Here is an 18,854-nt window from a genome sequence, read left to right on the forward strand (position 1 = left end):
TACACCGTGCTATTGACTAAGAGGAATGCCTTGGAACAAAACTGGATTCAAAATTACAAGATGGTTTCTTTTTTCCTTTTGCTACTTTAAAGTTGCCAATCTTTTGTCCTCTTAGCTTTGGTTTTTCTGATCAGAAGTCTCCAGGAAGTCTCCCCTTTCCCCCTTGATGTCATCTGTCTTTGGTTCCCAACTGCCTGTGAGATTGTCTCTGTCTGGTTTCCAGCAGTTTGACTCTGAAGTCTTAGGTGGCGTTTTCTTTGCCTTTCTTTTCTGAGGGTTCTCTGAGCTTTCTGTGGGTGGTTTGGTGTCGTCCAGCAGTTTTGGAAAGTTGTCTCAACCTTTATCTCTTCAAATATGTCTTTGGCTGCATTTACTCCTCACTTTCCGGACTCCAGCTACATGTATGGTAGAACATTTGATATTGGTTTATAGATCTTCCGTACTCTATTTTTTCAAAATCTTTTTCTCCCTGGGATTCAGTTTTGGTCAGTTTTCTTGGTCTATTACAGGATCTCTTGTGACTTTCCACATTCTAACTATGGGTAGAAATATTTTCCCTGAGTGAAATTCCTAGCCCCATTAAAACAAACAAACAAAGACTCGAGTCACAAGAAGGCTGAGTAACCTTCCTGAATCACATCGTGTGTGGCTGTCAGATGTGGAATACAATGGTTACAGACAGCTTTATATGTGCTATGGTGAGTGCTGTGAAGTGTGTAAGCCTGACGATTCACAGATCTGTACCCCTGGGGCAAATAATACATTATATGTTAATAAAAAAATAATTAATTAAAAAAAAACTAATCTAGGGACATCTGGGTGGCTCAGTTGTTAAGCACCTGCCTTCAGCTCAGGTCATGATCCCAGGGTCCTGGAATCGAGCCCCGCATCTGGCTCCCTGCTTGTGGGAAGCCTACTTCTACCTCTCCCACTCCCCCTGCTTGTGTTCCTGCTCTCACTGTCTCTCTCTCCCTGTCAAATAAATAAAACCTTAAATAAAAAACATTATAAGTAATAGTATAAATGATCTTAGGAATCTTATCAACTTTCAGATATTCCATAGTGCTTGTTATTTGGGGAGAATTAGAAGATACCTTGCCTCGCAACCCAGAACTGTCTCTTTTATTCATGATGCCAGTACTAAAACCCCTCCACTGGGGAGATCTTCCTTTGATGTAAGCATTCCTTCAGATCTGTAAACTATTTGCTACAGAACCAAGGCTAGAACCAAAGTCAGTCCTCTCTCTCAAATTATATCCTGTGTCTCCATCTCTGTGGTTCTCCTTAAAAGATGATTTTTGTGTTAAATTTATATTCCATTTGGTGACACTGGAAACTTAAGGATGAGAGGTGCCACTAAAAGGGGTTAAATAGAAAGAAGTGCCAGGTGCCTGGGTGGCTCCGAGTCATGGGATCGAGCCCCGGACCATCAGGCTTCCAGCCCAGGAGGGCATCTGCTTCTCCCTCAGCCCTTCACACTACTCATGAGCTCTCTCTCGATTCTCTCTCTCTTTCTCTCAAATAAATAAATAAATAAAATTTGGGGGCAAGGGAGAAAGAAAGAAAGTAGTGCTAACTTTCTAGTATGTGAACAGAGCAGGGCACCACTTCCGATATCCCACCCACGGGAGCCTGGCCAGTAGACGAGTCTCAGCAATAATCTGTGAGCAGCCATCTTAAGGAGCACATGTTGACCAGGGTCTGCCTGAGAACAATGCCTTTCTGAGGAAAGCATCACCTCTGTTTTCTCCCCTAAACCCTGAAACCGAACTCTCACAATTACATGCTGAGTAGAAAAGAATTGGAAGATGCCTGTCATTCCGTTAAACCAATTTGTCTTCTGACATTCGCTCTTTCCCATTATCTCCTTATATCCCTTTTTAATTTGAGTTTTCAATCATTAGAGATTCATCTTCTCTGAGATTCTGCTCTCAATAAGGCTCTGAGTTTCTGCTCTGTGCCTTAGTGTTCTGCGGATCCCGCAGCATCCGCGTCATGCACTGCTCCTGGAGAGCTCTCAGGGAGGTGGCAGGAGTCCAGTGGGGAAGGTTGAAGATGGCTCCAACGGGCTTGGACCCCAGGAGCAGGAGCTCCCTGCTTCTCCAAGGATTTCTAAACCACAAATGTGTCAGGGAAGTGACAGAACAATCGCATCTTCTGGGGATGGGCCCCAGGACAATGGCCATAATCGATACAGATGAGTGAGCAGTAACAAAAACTTACTCTTAGGGCATGTTATATGACAGGTACTATGTTTTGCCTTTTATGTATTTTAAATCATTTCATCTTCTCAACATCCCCACAAGGCAGGTACTATTATTTCCACTCTACAAATGAGGAAAGAGACAGAGGGAGTGTGGGTAGCCTCCATGAGTTCTCCCAGCTAGTAAGTAGCCGAGGCAGGATTTGACCTCAATGGGTCTTTTTTAACTTCATGCCTTGGCGTCACGTAGGACCTTGCATAAGGTCTCCCTGGGGAATTGGGAGATTCTAGCTTGGCTGAGGTTGATATTTCTTTCAGCTCAGCAGGGTGAGGGCTTAGAGGCAGTGTAAGGATGGTCAGTTCTACCAGAGGAATGCTAAAGATCACCACAACCACCAGGGGACATGAGAAGAACTCCGGTCTCCCGGAGGGGACCTGGTGATGTTGATAGCTGGCTTCTCTCTTCTAGGCAAGTGCCAACCGAGGCTCTGCCAAGGCAAGGTCTTAGAGCTGGAATGGAAACTGCCATCCCAGCCAGTGAGAGGCACAATTAGGAGGACTGTAAGAAATGTCAGCCTATGTGGGTGCAAGTTGCTGGCTGTGATTCCAAAGATAGATGTGGTTGCAACAGGACAGAGTGACAGATGTGGGGAGATGCAAGGGTGGATGGAACCTGGAGAAAATTCTTGGAGTGGAAGGAGGGAAGACTTGTGTGGCATACTTATGAGGCCAGAGGAAGGGAGAGGACTGTTAAGGGTGTGGATATATTTCATCTAGACAAGCGTGAGACAGCCTCTTCTTCTAGGAGAGGTCTGGGGGAGGAAGTGGGGTTTTGAGAACAGGAGCCAGCAAGCAGACACAGAACAGAAGCTCAGGTAAAAGGAGGTAGCTGGAAGGAGGTGGGGAAGAGCGGACTGGGGTGTCTTAGGCCAGGATCTCCAACCTCCACCTCCAGGGAGATAAGAGGATGCTGACCTTGCCTGCAATGAAAGAGGCTTGTGGGCTAATGAATCAGTTCAGCCTGACCCACTTGATTTGTGCTTAATGTAAATCTGCTTTATAAAATTGTAAAATAAGGATTCTGTCTTAAAAGGAAAAAAAAAAAGCCTTCCGATCTGAAGTCAAGTTTAACTACTTTGCAGCACGTGAACCTGAAGCCTAAGTCCATGGAGAATCAGCCAAATTAAAAAATACTCCTCAGCTTGGCCACAAATCTTAAATCTGGGGACCCAGCAGTCCCACTGTGATACTAAAGCTAAATTATACATTGAGTCTTAGGCCTGGAATGCTATGATTTTTCTGTCTCAGACAGGTGTTCATTAAAGGTCACTTGGCAACCTCTGAAACACAGTCTTTCACACCATAATAGCTGAGAGCTTGAACCCATTTCCTCTGTCATTGCTTTAGAGCTTGGCTTTTGGCTCAAAGTTGAGGAGGTAGAAAAAAATGACTTTTTCCCCCATGGTGCTTGGTAGTTGTGGGTTTTTTTTTTTAAGTTTTTTTTTTTTTTTTCATTATAAAAGTGATAGATAGTTATTAAAAATGTGAAGAAAATATAGAAAAAATGGACTCATAAAAGCATTCCCAGTCCAGTTCACCACACCAAATTTAGACAGTCATGTTTCAATATTTTCCTTCCAGTCTTGTCTTCTAAATGGAGGGAGTTTTCTAAATTAATTAAGATGACACTGGATATATGATTATCTAGCTTGAATTTTTTATTTAACATGATGCCATAGCATTTTCCAGATAAGCAAACTTTTTTTAAAATTTTTAATAGAAAAATCTTTAAACCACAGAAAATTTTCAAGAAATTTGAAATTTAAGAAATAGAACAATGAACACCAATTCATCCTTCACTCAGACTTACCAACTGTTAGTATTTTGCCACATTTATATTATCTCTCTATTACATATGTCATATTAATAATAGTATTTTTCCTGAGTCACTGGGGATTAAGTGAAATCTTTATGATCCTTTATTCCTCAGTATTTCAGGAGTATTTCCTAAGAACAAGGACACTGTTACAAAATCACAACAAAATGATCAAATTTAGGGTTTACTAATAGTGGTACAATAGATTTGTTTAATAAAAGTTCTTACTCAAATTTAGCCAATTGCTTCAAATGATGTCTTATCTAGCAATATTTTTCCAAACAAGATTCTATCACAGATAATGCATTACATTTAGCAGACATGGCTCTTGAGTGTCCTTTAATCTTAAAGGGCTCCTGTTGGTTTGCACCCTCAGGGGCATCCTGGGTGTAATCTGAAACCTGTCTGTACTCAGAGGGCAGGGAGAGGAAGAAAGGGGATGCAGGCCACTGGGGGGGTGGGGAGGGGAGCAAATTTGACAAAGGAACTTATACCTACGGCTTGCCTTGGGCAGCTGAAAGACAGTGGATCCCCACGCCCACCTGCCAAATCTTAGAATTTCATAAAGAGGCCTTAACTGGGTTCAGTTATGTACACCTGCTGGTGTTCTCAACACCACATCACCATGTCAAGGAGCAGGAAAAGCAGATGGCACCCATGTTCCAAGGACAGGGAGGAGGTGAGGAGCTCTGAATGCCTGGGTCCAGCTCACAGGTCAACTGGTGATCATATCTTCTCAATGACCTTCTGCAATAGCTCCTCAGTTGACTTTTGATTTGTATGTCTTAACATTTTGCAGAGTACAAGATTGTGGTTAATAGCATGACCCTCAGCTGGTACTTACTTGCCTTTATTCACGAGAGCCCACTTGGTGAACACAGCATAGTTTGCTTAAAGATTTCAACATAAACTTTCCAGTGGCTTCCAATGGTTTTCCATTATAATTAAAGTCATGATGAACTGTTACATAAAACACTGCAGGGAAAGTGTCTTTAACAAAGGGTCTCCAGGGTGAAATGACAGGATGAAGGTGTGCAAACATCTGGAAAGTCATTGATACCTTAAGAAATTGCTTTCCAGAAGAGTCGTGCCAGCCTGTTATGGAGCCTGGAGATACCTGCTTGAGGTTCTTGTTTGAAAAGAGTTCTGTGTATTTCTATGTAATTTACATAGTGAGCTTGCTCACAATGCTGGGAAGAACTTGCATCAGCTCACCCAGACCAGAAGTTGCAAACCCAAACCCCTCTTGGGTTATCACGTCCTGTGAATGAATGAAGAAGGTTCAGTGGGGGTTGGTGAATGGTAGAGCATCTACAGAGAGCAGCTGTCCCTCACCTCCAGCTAATTATTGCCAGACGTTGCGGAAAAACTGTTGTTGACTCAGTGTTACTCAATCTTCCAAATTTTTAATAGAAACAGGAAATCTAGATTTTTATATACAACTTTCCATTTTTAAATGTTGGCAGTTAATTAAGAACATCTTTTAGACCTCGTGTAAGTGATACGAAACACATCTGTGGAAACGCTGTGTCCTGGAAGCTACCAGTTTATAGCTGTGCTTTAGATTTTTCTTAAAGCGTCCATATTGCTTAATATTGCTTTCCTTCTTGGCATGCCATTGACTTGATTTCCAGGTGCCAGATTTGAGTTCCTCCCTTAATCTCAGCCCATTGCATGATACTTTATCTTTGGTGCGTATTCTTAATAATCAAAAGTTTCCCCTGAACTCTAGTATCAGTCTCATTGTTGAGCTCATAAAATGACGACCACACTGGACAGATAGGACAGCATGAGGCTGTATGTCTGTCTGCTCTGCTTACCCAGAGTCACATGTGGTCAGGCGGAGATAAGACTTGGATTTGCTTCTCTTGAAACCTCGTGTGGCAGAGATATTTACTGGTAGGTTAATAGGCACGGGCTCCTTCGCATTCCCCACTTCCTTTGGAGTCTGGGTCACATGACTAGCTTTGACCAATGGGCTATGAGTACAAGAAATTTATGTCACTTCTACAGCAAGCCAGTGCAGGGTTCCCTCCCACCCCCATCTCTCCTCTCCTTTGTCTGTGACTGTAGAGGGCATTGTTGAGTCTCCACAAGGAGGATGGCTGCCTGGGGACTGGCTTGGGATTGTAACACAAAGGATTTACAGATTAGCCATAATCCTGTCATTAGACACAAGGAGGAAATAGGTGAAGTATGTGCTCTCTAACTCGGGGTCCACCCAGCGGAATAGGCCTAAGAAAGAGGAAACAATTTCATGATAACTCAAGATTAAAATTTTCCCAATGTGATCATTCCTTTTTGGAATTTATCTGTTAATATTAAAAGTCACTTCTTGAAAGGAACCAGGTGGAAACATCTCAAGTCTACAGAAAAGGAAACTGAGGTTGAGGGTTTGTCTGATACCAAAGTGTTGCTTTTTCTTCTATTGTACCTTCCTGAGCAGGAATTCAATGGGCACAGTCACTAGTAGAACTAACTAGTAGAGAATTAGAGCCACTCTTTTTCATTCTAACAAAATCCCAGGGCAAACCCTACTGTTACTGTTCCTTGTTTTTAATTATGAAGGCAAAGAAATCACATGAAGAGAAAAAATGAGAACAATATGAACTGCAAAAGCTGTGTTTTTCACTTGCTTAAGAAATTCCCTGGGAGTCAGGAACGTGAAGCCTTTAGTATCTTACCATGAACTGGAAAATCCAACATTTTATGTCTGATAACACATTTTCTACCCATTGACAATTAATATGTTCAGGCTTTCCAAAACTATCATTTGCTTTTTTTGCCTCCCAAAGAAAAGATCAGGCTTTCTACCTTTGTAAATTTTTATAAGTCACATTTTTAACTTATGAGAACTAGACAACTCACAGCTTCGGCTTTTCTCTGCTGTTTTATTTAGTCTTAGGTTGAGAGAGAGAATAATTGAAAACAAATACTCCTTCTTTTTGAGTTCAGCACACCTCACAAGTTTTTTCGACAGTAATGAGTTTGTAATGAGCCCACCATTATGCACATAGCAGGACTCTCAAACGGGCTGCACACGACAGCCAGTCTAGCTGAAGAAGGCTCCACAGGACAAGCTTATAAATGTGTTAGAGGAGCACCATCACCATATGAGAGTTTCCTATCCCGTGAGTGGACTCCACGCCAGCAGGGAGCTTAGATCCCATTTAGAGATATTATGTCATTGGGGTACAGAGGGACAAGAGGCTCAGCAGACACCCATACAGACTGGAAGCTGAGGCATGGAGTGCCATATTGTATTTCACTGATTGCATAGATCTCCAGTTTGTATGGAACACAAATAAGAGCCCATTGTTTGAAAGGCAATGGTGTTTGCAGACTTTATTTTAAAGGTATCTGATTCTCTTCTTTGCCTTTGATTTCCAACAATGATGACAGATTCGATTATTGGTCAACCAACATTCTCTAGCTCCCCTGCTACTTCGATGGGAAGAATATACTTCCCTGTCCCAGGGGCGTTGGGCTTGGCCACATACATGACTTAACTATGGCCAAAGAGGGTGGTAGGTACAACACACAGCTTCCAAGCCTCCTCCCTCAGAGGCACCCCATGATCCCCTTGTCTTTGAATTCTATTATTATCATGAAAAAGACAGGTCATGGGTAGCCCGCTGGTCCCAGAATAATGAGCGATATGTGGTGCAGAGTTGGGCATGACCCATGGCCAACGGCCAGGCCCAGCTTGTCCCAGCCTGGAGTAGCCCAACTCAGGGCATGTGAGTGAGAAGTCAGGGCTTTTTGTGAGTAGCACAGCAACAGCTCACTGATTAAAGTGTGTTTGCTTTTTCCTGACATCACCAACTGTGGATCCAGACAGAGTCACAGGACAGATGCTGTCTCATTCTTGTTGATTCTTACACCCACTTTTCCCCTCAAAGCTCAGCGCTCTGCCCTAGATATTTCTGAACACCTCTGGGGATGACTCAGGTGTAATCACAAATCAGGTCAGAGCAGCCACACTCTTATGTCTTCCAGGTACTCCTGGCCTCCTGGCAACAGGAGTGGGCATTGCCACCAGCAGGCAACCTTGGGATGGAGCAATGTCCATGCAGAAGAGCTGAAAATGTCCCCTTCCCTGAACCCATGATATTTGGTCAGCAGGGCCCTGAGGCAGGACCTCGTGTGTCTGTGTCTCAGAAGCCTGGTAAAGGTCGATTCTTCAAGTTTCCAGTACAGCTATGGCTCGTCTTTGAGCCAGCAGCATACAACTCCTACCATCTCTTATCTCCTGATGTTGGGCAAGTTGCTTCCCCTCTGCAGAACTCAGTTTTCTCATCTGTTAAATGGGAATAATGATGGTGTCTGTTACATGGTGGTTGTTAGGATCAGATGAGAGGATGCTTGTGAAATGCCCCGGGTTGTGAACACTTACAGAATATCTGTTATTGTCCTCTCTCCTCATGGAGATTTGTAAAGTTACTAATTGATTGCATCCCACTTCCCATCCATTTCTAATGCAACTGAGGAAAGCCCTGGAGAGGCAGCTAGCACAGTGATCAAGAAGGCAGACTCTCGGAACAGGTGGTGTGGGTGTGACCTTGGACAGGTCACCTAACCTTTCCCTGTCTCAGTTTCATCAGGGGCTGAGTGGGGATAATAAGAGAACCCACCTGTGTTAGTTTTCTTTTGCTGCTGTAACAAATCACCACACCTTGGGGGTTAAAAACAACACACATTGATTATCCTAAATTTCCGGAAGTCAGATGTCTGAAATCGGCCTTGCTGAGCTAAAATCAAGGTATGGTGAGTCTATGTTCCTTTCTGGAGGCCCTAAGGGAGAACCTGCTTTGTTGCCTTTTCCAGCTTCTGGAGATCACTAGTGCTCCTTGGCTCCTGGTCCCTTCCTCCATTTTCAAAGCCAGCAAGCCTTTCTCATGTGCCTTCATTCTGTGACTAACCTTTCTGCCTCCCCTCTGCCTCTTTTAAGGACCCTTATGAGCACACTGGGTAATCTGGGATGATCTTATTTAAAGGTCAGCTGATTCATAACCTTAATTCCTTAATTTTCCTTTTGTCATATAACCATAACCATAGTCACTGGTTTGGGGGTTCAGGGTGTGGACATCTTTGTGAGGCCTCCCATGTACCTCATAGGCTTTCATGACGATTAAATGAATTAGTGTATGTAAACTATTTGGAACAGAGTCTGGCACGTTGTGGGCATTATATAAGGCTTGCCTACTGATATTTTCACACGAAAGGCAAGAGTATCAGAATTCTAGTTGTAGGGATAGATTTCAGAGTGTAAGATACGGACAAAGGACAAAATGGGCTCCTTGCGCTTTCTCCTCTGAGTTGAACATCCAGTCAGAGGCAGAACCCCTGAACTTCTTCAGACCTTCCCTGGCAGGAGTGGGTCCTCCCTACAGGGCAAGTGAGGAGACAGACAGAGACCCAGAAAAGCTCATGCAGCATCAAGCACACTTTTCTTGTTTTATTAACGAGATACGTTACCTCTTCTCTTGTGGGGAGAAGCCAAGAGAGAAACAAACACCTCTGGGAAAAGAGATCTTGTATTATGGGTCCCTAGAAATTCAGGGAGAGGAAGAAAATATTTTTCCCCATGAACCCATGGTCCCTGAGGCCAGGTGGGCAAGCATCACTCTCTGCCTCTCTATCTCTGTACCCAGTTGGTTCAGGACCAAACCTGCTCTTGCTCCTTTCAGATGACATCAAAGCTTTAATGTGAATCATTTCACTTGGGACGGCTTCTCCAGAAGTAGACCTACTTATTTGCAAAAATGTTCAAACATTGCCATTGCTGAATGCCATCTGTAGTGTAGCCTAGGCTCAAACTGAGACACTTGAGACAGAAAAATATATAACCTCAAAGGCTGGACGTCCTCTCCCCCACCCCGTAACCCGCACAAAGAAGAGCTCATGTAAGGAACATTGAGAAGCTGGCTGCCTACAAGCCAGGAAGAGAGCCCTCAGCAGAAGCCAACCATGCTGGCAACTTGATCTTGGATTTCTAGCCTCCAGAATGGCGAGAAAATTAAATCCTGTTGTTTAAGCCACCTAGTCTGTGGTGGTATTCTGTTATGGTGGCCTAAGCAGATAAAGACAATAGCTAAGCTCTTTTCCCTTGATCTTTTCCTGTAGCCTCTCTAGCAGCTTTGCTCTTCAGCCCCAGTTGTGACTTGCATTTTTTTTTTTTTTTTTTTTTTTTGAGCAGAAGCTTTCAAAGCTAGTGATCAGTCCCACACTGTCTCCTCCCCCTGACAGGGTAATGGTTGAAACACATGTTGAGAGGGAGCTTGTGTCTGCCTCGAGTCCTGAGTACCCAGATGAGCAGAGTGCCCTCCGGGTCAGGTGTGTACCATGAGACAGAGAGGTGTTGGCTGTGTTATGACGCTGAATGTCGGGATGCTTGTTCCTACAGCACTACATAGCCTGTTCTGACTGATACACTGTCTCAAGGATGTCCCTGCAGAGCGCAAATAACAAAGGAGTTATTTATAGTTTTTGACTCTAAAACCTAAAGCCCAGGAATGCAAACAGTGCATTTGAAAGATCACCTGGAGGTGCAAGCTATGCTCTGTCCGACCAAATAAGGATGTTCAGGACTTGGAGGGAAAAAAATAAGGACGACTGTGGGGAAGGCAAAGATTTTAGACACCAGTGCATCCCTGAGTCCTCTTTCTCTGCCTGTGTCTCTGCAAGGTGGGCAGTTTCTCAGAAAACCCATAGAGGCTTGGACATACAAGAGCTGAAGGGATTTGTGTCCCCCTCTAGAAAAACCACATAGAGCCTGATGAGGAGAAGATAAGGTCTTCAAAATGTGTCTACAGCTGGGTCACTTCACGGAGTTCTCACCCACATAGTGACACAAGGTCAAGAGAAGAGACCCACATGCCCAACCCAGGTCTGGACACAGTGGAAGACTTGGAGGAGAGGCCTCACTGACCTGAGAAGGCCTTCTGTTTGGGAATGGGGGGATGGTGTGGCATGGCTCGCTTGTGGCTCTGAGACCCGTTGAACATGTAAGGCTTCTCCTGATGGGTTCCTGCCTCCCTCCCCTGCCATATTCCCCACCATTTACTTTCATTTCAGACCCACTTCAGCCCTATTAAGTTACTTATGCTTCCCTAAATCTACCTAGCCATTCTATGCCCTTGTGCCTTAGCATTTCCTCTCTCTTCTACCTGGCATTCTGTTCTCATCCCTTGCTTGATTGAATGATATTGATTCATCCCTTGAGATTCACTAGACTTGTCACCTCCTCTAGGAAACATCAGTGCCATTACTCATTTCCCCTTCATGCTACTGATATACCTAACCCTTGCTGCTCCTTAACAAAATTCAACAAATATTTTTAAAATACTATGTGCCAGGTGTTGTGATCCTCAGAGTAAACATTGGTGAACAGAGCAGTTCTGTTCTGCCTCAAGGATCCCCATTCCATGTACTAGTTCTGCATAACAAATCGCCACAAAACTCAATGCGTAGAGTGAGAGCAACAATCTTAGCTCATGTAGCTTTTGTGGGTCAGGAATTCAGGAAGGCTCCAGCTGGGTACTTCTGGCTTTGGATCCTCATGGAGTTGCAGTGAAATGGTGGATATAGTTGGGACAACAGAGGGGGGCAGAGTGTCAGACCATGTCAGCTTGCCTAGTATCTCCCTCCTTTCAAGTGGTCTCAGAGCCTCCCCATCTGGTCTCTCTGCATGGGCTAGTTTGGATTTCCTTGCAGCAGGACATCCTCAGGTCGATCAGACTGCTTATGTGGCAACTGAAGGCCTCAAGAGTGAGTGTTCCAGAAGGCAAGGCAGAGGTGACATTGCCATTTGGGACTTAGCTTTAGAAGTCATGCTGTTACTTTCTCTGCATTCTCTTAGCTAGAGGAGAGTCACCAGCCTGCTTCGAGTTAAGGGCAGGGGAATTAGGCTATACCTCTTGATGGGGAATAAAACGACCTAGAAGACTATATGACACAGGAGATGTTGTCACAACCATTTTTGGAACATAAAATCTGCCACAGTTTTACCTAGCACTTGCCAAACTTTAATGCATGCTTAGCTCCCTCACTAGACCATAAGCTTGTTGAAGGTATGAATGAGATCTTATTCTTTATCTATTCTTCAAACTTAGCACAGCATCTGGAAGAGAGAAGTCACTCAGTAAATGAGGAATTAATCAATAAATTCTCCATTTTTTTCTCCTCCAATTTCAGAGAATCCTTATTTCTATGAGCAGAAAGTATATTATTTTAATTAAGATAATGAACACTTGTGCAAGGGTAATTTCATTCCTGGAAATAACAAATTCTAATTTTCCAGTAGGGTTTACTCTTTTTTTTTCCCCCTTAGCTACTGAAGTCAAATTTCTAAAATTTGCATAGCGAACTTGACATGGACACAAAATTTATTTTTTCCACCTAGTTCTTCTAAGTCCTTTGGTTCTTCATGCTGAAACATCTCCACCTTGATAACTCTGGTTCCAGATGAAAACTGTCAGTGTCCTTTGAAGGGTTAACATTTTTATAGAATCTAGGCTTCCCCGGAACGATTCAGGGCTCCATGCTCTGCTACTTTGAAGACCCAGACTTGTCTTTCCCCAGGATCACACAGCTCCCTACGTTGGGAGCCCCACTAGTGAGAGTCTTATTCTCTCTGAATGGTGCCCAAGCAACCACCACACCCTGTAGGTTTGGTGGAGACAGATTTGCTTCCTTAGAGAACAAATCCCAGATGTCCCTAAACACCATTTTGGAGTCACAGTTAGACTGAAGGGCACTGGGCAGTGCATTAAGCACATGTCTATTCTACTCAGCTCTTTCCACATACAAGAATGATGCTGAGTGAAGGCTCCTCCCATCTAGAAATTTACTAGAAAATTCCAGGCAGGATGAAGCTGGACCAAAACTCGATGCTTGTGGGGTGATACAGAAAATAGGAAACATTTGCAAAGCTTCCTTAAGTAGCTCTTATTTCCTTGTCCCATTCATGTATATTTACAGTACTCAGTTGACTTATATTTATTATCATATATTTTATGTACACTATTATGACCATATAGAGTTAAATCAGTATAAATGTCGATGATAGCTTCTATTATTAAGATCTTATCCTAAACACTTTACCCACCTCAGCTGATGCTGAAAGATGCTCTGTTAATACTCTCTTCCACACTTTGGGAGTTCAGAGAGGTTACATTTTACCCAAGGGAACAGAAAGAGCAGAGCTGAGTTCAAACACTCTCACACTTGACTTCAATATGTTTAAGGGCCTGGAGATTTTATCTGACTCTGAAGGTAATTGTGAGCCGCTGAGGAAGGTCCAACAGTACTTGTATGTGCAGCCCCTATCCCTACAGTCTCTACCCTGGTCACCAGCTCCCTTTCCTTGCTTCACTGTCTCTAGGATAGTCTTGTTGCCTAGAAGAGGGGTGTTAAGGTGGTTTCCTATTGTGAGCCCAGCTACTGCTGTAGATGTTGGTAGCTGAAGGTGACAGAGATTACGTGTGGTCACTTGGCAAATTGTCTCAGAAGTCTGGAAGATGGAAGCAGCAGCAGCATCTGCCGTGAGGAACGGGAGGTTTTGAGAGAGAAAACCATGGTGTGAGTCTTCATTTATTCATCCATCTGCTAGTTGCATGATCCTGAGCAAATCTGAGCCTCAGTCTTCTCATTTGAAACAGGAGTTCATGATACCTGTCTTTCCTTCCTCTCTGGTTACTGTGGAAATCAGATGACTTGACCGTGAGGCGATTGCTCTGTGAATTATAAAATTTGACAGAGTGTTGGTCATTTTTATCAGGGAGGATTAGCAGGGTGGGGTCCCACAGAAAGATGCCGTGCAGGAAGGGAACTGCAGGATGGAGGAGGGGGAGATAGGTTCCTGAACATTCTGGCTTCTGGGAAAGATTGTTGAGATGTGTTGCTTGTTGTGGGCATTGCTGCTGGGGAAGGGGGATGGAGTGGGGAAGACTGATACACCAGGGATATAAAAGCAAAGATATTAAGATGGTAAAATCTCACCAAGTGTATGGGAGAATGGAAAAAAAAATCTTTGTCAAAGTCCAAGTAGTATGTTCATTTATTCCTTCAACAAAATATTTTTAGATACCTACTCCATGCATTAGACACATGTTACTGGAAGGGGCTTTTTATTACTATTATTATTTTTAAGATTTTATTTATTTGAGAGAGAGGGAACAAAAGAAAGCTCGAGATGGGGGGAAGTGGGCAGAGGGGCAGAGGGGCAGAGGGGCAGAGGGGCAGAGGGAGAGGGAGAAGCACACTCCCTGCTGAACAGGGAGCCCAATGCAGGACTCAATCCCAGAACCCTCAGATCATGACCTGAGCCAAAGGCAGATGCTTTGAGCCACGCAGACTCCGTAGAAGGGAAAGTTTAGATGACTTTTTACATAAAATTAATGTTTCAATGAATATTGAAAAAATTAAGATAAATATGTGATTTTATTTTAAGTTTGCCAACTTCACAATTTCCCACTACATTCTGTTTCTCACATTTGTGTGCCATGCAGAAGAGAGCTCAGAGGAGGAAGCGTGATGTGGTGGGATACATGTATTTTGTGGTGTCTGGTAGCTTGATCACTCTCTGGCTCTTGACCTTGCACTGGGGACTTCTCCTTAAATTTCAATTTTCTCATCTGAAAAATATGGATGATAATACTTTTTGGCTGTTCAGAGACCAAATGGTATTACAGTACCATGTTTGGTAAGTGATGGGCGGTCAACAGATGCTAATGACCTTTATTGTGAAGGCGGAGGGCTTGTCATGGTATTAGGTAACCTTAACCAGTCAGCCCCACCTGATTCTTGTCTTGTTGGACTTCCCGGTACCCTTGTCATCACATTACACACCCTGGGGTGTAACCATGAGGCTGACTTCCCTTTTGAGCAGGAATGGTAGATGACAGTATGCCTCTTCCCTTGTCACTGTGCTTAGAACTTAGGTACAAATTCAGTGCTGGTTTCTGCCCCTGGGAGAGTTTCATTCTGCAATCATAGATGGATCTGTGCGCCTGCAAAATTTAATCAGATCTGTTCTTCTCTTGGAGAGAAAGCTTCCTCTGCAGCCGAAGGCCAAAGCTTAGGAAGCCTCTGTATTTCTGAGCCAGGGCTTCTCTTGCATATAAACCAGAGGCTCTTTCTTCTGTCTGCCTGCCTGTCATCGCTTTGTTACCTCAAGAGCTCTTCACCTGGCATCTCATTGATTTTTACTAATACGGTAGTGATCTAGCTGCATCATCGGTCACCCAGGGATCCCAGGGTTTAAGCCATGAATATGGCTGGTCGTACAAACATCTATGTTTCCTCCTGTATTAGTCAGGGTAGGCTAACTGCTTTGGCACACAATCCCCAAATCCCAGTGGCTTGGCACAACTGTTTCTTTCTAGCTAATGTAGAGTCCAATTGGGTGTTCCTGGCCAGCAAGCAGCCTTCTAGGTGGTCTTATCAAGATCTAGTCCGGTGGTTTTGCCTGTACAGTATGGCTGGCATCCTCAGTACCCCACCCCCCACACTTCCTTGTATACCAGTCTAACTTCCAGTTGCCGTAATCATCCCGGATCTCTGTCCAGAGGGTTTCTCTGGCCCCCTGAGCCTGCTCTGCCCACATGGGTAGAAGTGTCCCCCAAATTAATTCATATTCCTCAAACAATGACTTGTGAGGATTGATATAAACATAACCCAGCTCCCCTAATCCTTAGGAGAGATAACTCTCAGGAAAGCCGGAAAAAGGCCAGCTGCCTTGTCCACACTGGTAACTTGCGCGATTGCATACTTTCTACTAGCTTTCTTCCTTCCCTGCTTCCTCTCTCCACTCCTCCCCTGATGTTTCCTGAGAACACTTCCTAAATTAACTACTTTCTTGAGTGATTAAGTGAACTTTACTGACTCATGTAACTAAAAGGCATACGGTTAGAAGTGGTTTCAGACATGACTGGATCCAGGCTTCAAACAATGTCTATTGTATGTGGTTTCTCTCATCTTCTCTCTCTGCCTTCTGATATACGGGCTTTATTCTCAATATCCAAGTTGTAGGAAGATGGCTGAGTGGCTTCAAGCCTAATATTTTCTCCCTTCCAGGTTGAAAGAGAAATAGAATAAAACATTTCCTTGAGTTAAAAACAAAAAGCAAAAACAACAACAACAACAAAAAACCCCAACTCTTTTGCGTTGGTTCCGAATGCATGAGTGATGTGTCCATCCACGAACCAGTCATGGTGGAAATGACTGCAATGTGTGATTGGCTGAACCTGGTCACATAATGGACCCTTTGGGCTAGTTAGTAGCAACCCTTCCCCATCTAACCTTTTGGCCTAAAATGGGGGTGTCAGGTGCCTTCCAACAAAAATAGGCTCTTGTGGGCAGGCAGGATAGATGCCCTAGAGGCAGGGAGCCGATATCTCTGAAAATCCCCCTTTCCTCTCACAGTCTCTAGTTTCTAACTATGGTCTGTGCTTTTGCAAAAATGTTTCGAAGAGGCTTAAACTGGGGGTAATGTAGTCAGGGCGTTGGCTTTGGAATCAGGAGTCCTGGGTCCTAGTCCTCCTTCACCAACTGTAACTGAATGACTTCCACCTCCTCTCAGAGCCATAGAGGCATCATCTGTAAACTGAGGCATTTGGATACAATCTTTTCTAAGACCCTTTCCCAGTTCAAATATGTTGGGATTCTCTGAGGTCCTGATTGTTCAATCAAATGCCCATCTAGAAGGGAGAGGCAATCAAACAATTTCCCCCACTGGAACCAAAGCTTTAGAAATGTACAATGCTAATGTAAATTCCTTCCTGTCTACTATATTCTTTCTGGTATTTAACAGAATACCAAAGTGCTGTGCTTAACTAGGGTCTTCACTGGCCTGCTGGTTAATCTTGTAGTGAAATTTGCTGTTGCATTTGGGACCACATCCAGTATTTCCCTAACAACGGGCTGGATAAGCCTTAACTACAGAAAAGTGATGATTGTTAATATAAAATCTACTGGAAACCCATTCTTCTTAGCACTTTGCCTTTCCTTTAAAAAATTGTTTTATTGAGAACAATTTAATCCATCTGATCATGATTTAGTTTCTATTGACTCATCATTTTTTCCTCAGCAGAAGTGATTTAACTTCCAAAAAGTATTTAAGAAGTAACTTTGACCATCTTTTTCACCAGCAAATAGAAAATCACTTTCTTTTTTTTAACCCTAGAATAAATGGATTTTAAACTTAAGTTTCTAGCCCAGAGCTATGAATGCTTGGGCTGTGGTCTTGGGTTTCAACAGAGAAAAATGTCTTCTTATCTTGGCTCAGAAAGGAGACAAAGGTAATTTCCACTTGGAACACTCTGATGCTATTGTAAACAGTTGTTTACATGGTATCTGTTCTGATCAGTGGGTTCCCTCACCATGTTTAGGATGCCATTGCTAGGGGAACTCTGCCCTCTTCACATTTGAAGAGCCTTGGGGTGTTCCCTTGTCTTCCACGTTGGGACGCAGGGTGGGCCTTGGTGGAGACCTCCCCTGCCCCTCCTACTACATAAGTAAGAGCAAGAACTCCATGCGTCCTTGTCCACGCAGCTCTGCTCGGGGAATTGAACTTGTGAAGGTCACTGGGAAACCTGATGGGGAAGAGTCTAGGAAGAGAACTAAGCTGGGGCTCAGAGATCTGGGATCTGGGCTTGCCCTGACATTATCTAGCTGGCAAATCCTGTGCAAGTCACTGACCCCAGTGATATCATGGTGTCCTCAGCTGGAAATCAGGACGTTGTGCTACACCAGTGGTCCTCAGCCTTTGTATGGAGAATAAGCCTCATATGGTTACTAATGTGATAGATACACATTTCAGCACGTCAACTTGGATTCGCAAGACATTTCTTTTTCCACCAAGTGAACTTTTCTGAACAGAATGCATTTGCTAAAAATGACTGCAACAATGTTTGGTTCCATAAGCAGGATCAGAACTTACTCTTCCTTCATTCAAGAGATAGAGACTCTGTCTCCTCCTTGTGGTCCTAGGCAAGCTTCTGTGACTACCTTAACCATGAGGGGATGGCGGAAGAGATACTGTGTGACTTTTGAGCCCAGGTCCTAAAAGCAGAACAACCTCTGCCTCTCTCGCCCTCCAGCTTCTGTGGAGCTTCTGTGTTACAGAGACCACGTGGAGATAGAGAGGCCACAGGAGCCCCAGCTGTTCCGGTAGCCAGTTGTTGGAGTCCTCCCGTCGGCGCACCAGCCACATGAGTGAGCCAGCCTTCTGCTGCTCTAGCTCTAGTCACTCTCTGACTGCAAGTACGTGACAGACACAAATGCAAACCACCTCGCTGAGCCCAGCTGACTCCTAGGGAGGTGTGGGGTACATGTGCAATGGGTGGTGTTGCTTCGAGCCACTAGTTTGCGCTGGCTTTTTATGCAGGATACGTGACTGAGCAACTGGCAAGTTCTCATTCTGCTGGGTAAGAAGAATAAGGCTTAGACATCTCAGCTGTGCTCTTCTTTCTGTGGAACTGTCTGAGTTGGGAGGCATTACATCGTTGTGCTTTCAGGGAGAATGTCTGGTTGTGCTGTCCTTGATGTCAACCTCTACCTATGCCTAGTCCACTGGGGTTCCTTGCTCCTGTCTAGTCTGCAGTTATCAGTCCCCAGGGCGTCACTTTGGTCTTTCCTTCTTCCTGAACTTAGGAGCTTTTCTAGACTATTAACTTTAAAAAAAAAAAAAGTATTTTATTTACTTATTTTTCAGAGAGAGAGAGTGAGAACAGCAGGCAGAGGGACAAAAGGTTCCCCACTGAACAAGGAGTC

The sequence above is a fragment of the Enhydra lutris genome, unplaced genomic scaffold, assembly GCF_002288905.1.
Source record: "Enhydra lutris kenyoni isolate GAN:26980312 unplaced genomic scaffold, ASM228890v2 scaffoldscaffold66, whole genome shotgun sequence".
Classification (NCBI taxonomy): Eukaryota; Metazoa; Chordata; class Mammalia; order Carnivora; family Mustelidae; genus Enhydra; species Enhydra lutris.